Raw genomic sequence first — 5,591 nt, 5'->3', positions numbered from 1 at the left:
AGATGCAGAAAAAGTTTTTGACAAAATACAACACCCATTCTTATTGAAAACACTGGAGAATATAGGACTAAATGGAACTTTCCATAAAATAATAAGCAGTATCTACCTAAAACCTTTCACAAGTGCTGTATGCAATTGTGATGAGCTGGATGCTTTCCCAATAAAATCAGGGGTGAAACAAGGATGTCTATTATCACCACTGTTATTCAGTATGGTACTAGAAATATTAGCTGTAGCAATAATGGAAGAAAAAGAAATTGAAGGAATTAGAATAGGCAAAGAAGAAACTAAGTTATCATTCTTGGCAGATGATATGATGATATACTTTGAGAATCCCAGAGATTCAAGTAAAAAGACTACCTGAAATAATAAACAACTTTGGCAAAGTTGCAGGTTACAAAATAAAGCCACACAAATCTTCTGCATTTCTATATAGTATAATCAAAGCCCAATAGCAAGAGATAGAAAGAGAAATCACATTTAAAGCTACGGTAGGCTATATAAAATACTTGGGATTCTAACTGCAAAAATAAACCCAAGGACTATATGAACACAATTACAAAACGCTTTTCACACAAATAAAGTCAGATCTAAGTAAGTGGAAAATCACCAGTTGCTCATGTGTGGTCCGAGGCAATATAATGAAAATAACAATTCTACCTAAATTGATTTGCTTATTTAGGGGCAAACCGATAAAACTATCAGATAATATTCTGTAGAGCTAAAAAGTAATATAAAAATTCATCTGGAAGAACAAAACTTCTAGAATATCAAAGGAACTAATGAAAAGGAATGTTAGGCAAAGTGGCCTACCTCTACCAGATCTCAAATTGTATTATGAAGCAGCAGTCATAAAAACCACTTGGTACTGGTTAAGAAATAGAAGCGTAGACCAGTGGAATATATTAGGTATCCAAGACACAGTAGTCAATGAACGTAGCAATTTACTTTTTGATAAACCTATTGACCCCAACTTCTGAGATAAGAACTCATTGTTCGACAAAAATTGCTGGGAAAACTGGATAACAGTATGGCGGAAACTAAATGTGCACCAATGCCTGACACCGTACACAAGAATAAAGTCCAAATGGGTACACGATCTAGGTACAAAGACTGATACCATAACCAAATTAGTGGAACAAGGAATATTTTATTTATCAGATTTATGGAAAAGGGAAGAATTTTTGACTAGAGATAGAAAACATTATGAAGTAAAAAATGCATAATTTTGACTACATTAAATTAAAAAGTTTTTGCACAAACAAACCTAATGCAACCAAGATCAGGAGGGAAGCAGAAAACTGGGAAAGAATTTTTGCAAGTGTCTGTGTTTGTGAGAAAGACCTCATTTCTAAAATATATGGAGAACTGAGTCAAATGTACAAGAATACAAGTCATTCCCCAATTGATAAATGGTCAAAGAATATAAACAGGCAGTTTTCAGAGGAAGAAATCAAAACTATCTACAGTCATATGAAAAAATGCTCTAAATCAGTATTTATCAGAGAGATCCAAATCAAAACAAGTTTGAGATACCACATCCTACCTATCAGATTCGCTAACATGACAAAACAGGATGATGATAAATGTTAGAGAAGATGTGGGAGAGTTGGAACACTAATTCATTGTTGGTGGAACTATGAGCTGATCCAGCCATTCTGGAGAGCAATTTGGAACTACACCCAATGGGCTACAAAAATGTGTATACCCTTTGACCCAGCAATACCGCTTCTAAGATTGTATCCCCAAGAGACCATAAAAATGTGAAAGGGTCACATATGTACAAAAATATTTATAGCAGCACTCTTTGTGGTGACCAAAATCTGGACATCAAGGGAATGTCCATCAATTGGGGAATGGCTGAATAAACTGTGGTATATGAATCTAATGGAATACTATTGTGCTGTAAGAAATGAACAGGAAGACTTCAGAGAGGCCTGGAAAGACATATGAACTGATGCTGAGTGAAAGGAGCAGAACCAGGAGAATACACAGTAGCAACCACAGTGCGTGAGGATTTTTTTCTGGTAGACTTAGAACTTCAATGCAATGCAAGGATTTAAAATACTCCCAATGGTCTCTTAAGGCAAAATGCTTTCCACATGCAGAGAAAGAACTATGGCATTAGATCACAAGACACAGTGGATCATTTTCTTTCGTATTCCATTTTTGTTTGTTTTATGATTTTTCCCTTTAATTTTAATTCTTCTATGAAATATTGCTTAAGTGAAAATGTATTTAACAGGAATGTTTGTGTAGAACGTGTATAAAATTGTATGCTGACTCGAGGAGGGAGGGATAAGTTAGAGGGGAAAGAAGGGGAAGTAGGGGTTAAAAAAATCAAAGTTACGTGGAAGTGATTGTAGAAAACTGATCACAAATAAAATGATAAAAAAGATGTTGTTTGAAAATCAATGCAGTGAATCAGAAAGAAAATAGTGCCTTGAATTCAAGAGAGATGGATATGGATTCTTATCCCAATGTCATTGGCTCTTTAGCCAGCTTTCTTTCATTGAAGGTCTCTGAGCATATTTGTAAAATGAAACTGATACTAACTCATAAGTTTCTTAATGAGGAAAGTGCTTTCTGAAATATCAAAGTATGTTTTAAGTGCTCCCATGATGATGTTTCCTCTGCTGAATATCATTGCATATTCTCTACGACTGTGTGAGAAGCACCTCATTCAATAGCCTTTTGGGCATGACCTGGCATTTAACTTGCCAACAAACTCCTTTCAAACTTCTCTTATAATGGACCAATAAAATGAGCCAGTTACACAATAAAATCAATAGAAAGTGTGTAGTAAAGTTATACTAGAAGGGATAGGATGGGAAATCTACATTTAATACTGAGACGCATACACTTACTCAGACACATTCATATTGCATTCTACCCACTTTACAATCTTTAGAGAGAGCTATTCCCCTACCCTCACCCAAATACATGCACTTCTAGCTTACTCAATAGAGTGCTACAACAATTAGACGAGACAATCTCCCAACTGGCAAGTTCATCTTTTTTACATGAATTCATATTCATACATAAGATTTTTCTTTCTTTCTTTCTTTCTTTCTTTTTCTTTCTTTCTTTCTTTCTTTCTTTCTTTCTCTTTCTTTCTTTCTTTCTTTCTTTCTTTCTTTCTTTCTTTCCTTCCTTCCTTCCTTCCTTCCTTCCTTCCTTCCTTCCTTCCTTCCTTCCTTCCTTCCTTTCTTCTTTCTTTCTTTCTTTCTTTCTTTCTTTCTTTCTTTCTTTCTTTCTTTCCTTCTTCCTTTCTTTCTTCCTTCCTTTCTTTCTTTGTTTTGCATCTATGGGCCATTTCATATTGACTGACTACTTTGTTGCATGACATAAGCTATATTTAATGCTGATATATATATATATATATGTATATATATATGTATATATATATACATATCCCATTGAGAAAAGATTTCTGTAGATTTGCTTCATTTGGTACCTGGTTTATTATCAATACTGATATTATGATTAAAGTCACCGTGGAATATTTGTTTAAGCTAAACTCTGAATTTTCATTTTGAGTTCCAGTCAGCCAGCTGGGATAATGTGTTTTCCTCAACACTAGACATTTAAGCTGGAGAAATAGTATTAATCCATTGCAGATAAATGTATTGAGTCTTCAGGCCTTCTGGTGTAGGAGTCAAAGTAGTGAGTTCTAAACTGATAAGAAGAATTTTTCTATGCAGTTAGTCAGGCAACAGGAGGAAGGACTAGTACTAAATCAGTAGTAACACATCATTATTGATGTATTAAATTCTCTGTCATCTTTTAGATATGGTCGTGCATCACTTTTCTTCACTAAACTAAGTATGTTCCTATAGATTTTAACATGGACAAAAATGGCTACCGAAATACGGAGAGAGGTTAAGTAACTTGTTCAAGACCATACAGAAAGAATAAATTATAATGGAAATTACAATTTAGTTCGTAAAGTCCAAAAATAGTGTGGATTTTATACCATACTGTTAAGTACTTTCCTGTAGCTTTGTAGAAATTTATAAAACTCCCATAGGATAAGTAACAATTGAACTTGGCAACAGAAGAGGGCTTTAAAGCCTGACTCCACTATTCGCTGTCTTCACAAACCTGAATAAGTCATTTGACTTTTCTTGGCTTTGGTTTTCTGATCTGTAAAATAAGAAGGTTGAACTAGTTCACCCTCCAGATTTCCCTTGCTATAATATAAACTCAGTATAATCTTTCATTATTCTCCTTACCCATTTAATTTAGTTCTCAATCTTCATTCATATGAGAAATATCTGATCCAACCTCTCTAGTCACTAATTTCACCAAATACATCCCAAAGTCAATGCTAATTCATCCATTGAATTAAAATTATTGTTGATTTCCTAATCTGCACCCAATGCATGTGATATTCCTTTTTTCTCTACTATCTTTCCTCCTCCATTCTGCCTATATAATATTTTATTTTTCTATGCATTATTTCATTTTAATTTAAATATGTCTAATATTTCTATCACTTTCAATTCCAAATAAATCCCTCCTCTCTCCTCTCCTCAGGGATTCATTCCTTATATCAGTGCATTTAAGAAACAGAGAAAATGGCAGTAATAAAATTAGGGTAGCAAAAAACAGTCAGTGCAGTGATGAAATAATGCTATAATGCTTCACACACACAGTTTTTAAACTCTGCAAGGAAAAGAAAATGATGCATTCCCTCAAATACCAGATGAAACCAAACTTGGAACCACACAAATCCTCTCTCTCTCTCTCTCTCTCTCTCTCTCTCTCTCTCTCTCCGTCTCTCTTTTCTCTCATATAGAAGCTCGATCCTAAACTGTTTTATAACCTCAGTGCACAAACTTGGATCATGTTTTAACTTCCTCAGAAATCCAGTATAACTAATTCTTAGTCTCAGGAAAAATCTTCCTTACATAATAAACAATTTGAATATTCTTCATTAAAAATGAGTAACAACTCATTTTGGTAGGAAAACCTATCTCACAATACAGGAAAGTGGGGGACAAGGGGACAAGCAGGGTGGGGGGGATGATAGAAGGGAGGGCATGGGGAGGAGAATGCAATTCGAGGTCGACACTCATGGGGAGGGATAGGATCAAAAGAGAATAGAAGTAATGGGGGACAGGATAGGATGGAGGGAAATATAGTTAGTCCTATACAACACAACCATTATGGAAGTCATTTGCAAAACTACACAGATTTGGCCTGTATTGAATTGCTTGCCTTCCAAAGGGAAGGGGTGGAGAGGGAGGGAGGTAAAGAAGTTGGAACTCAAAGTGTTAGGATCAACTGTAATGTTCTTACCACTAGGAAATAAGAAATACAGGTAAAGGGGTATAGAAAGCTATCTGGCCCTACAGGACAAAAGAGAAGATGGAGACAAGGGCAGAGAGGGATGATAGAAGAGAGAGCAGATTGGTCACAGGGGCAATTAGAATGCTTGGTGTTTGGGGGGGGGGAGGGGATAAAAGGGGAGAAAATTTGTAACCCAAAATTTTGTGAAAATGAATGTTAAAAGTTAAATAAATAAATAAAAAGAAAAAAAATAAAAGAATGAAAAGAAGTAGCTGACTTGGGAAAGGGGAAACAAA

Source organism: Notamacropus eugenii, chromosome Y (genome assembly GCF_028372415.1).
Source record: "Notamacropus eugenii isolate mMacEug1 chromosome Y, mMacEug1.pri_v2, whole genome shotgun sequence".
Taxonomy (NCBI): Eukaryota; Metazoa; Chordata; class Mammalia; order Diprotodontia; family Macropodidae; genus Notamacropus; species Notamacropus eugenii.
Note: the sequence above shows the minus strand (reverse complement) of the source record.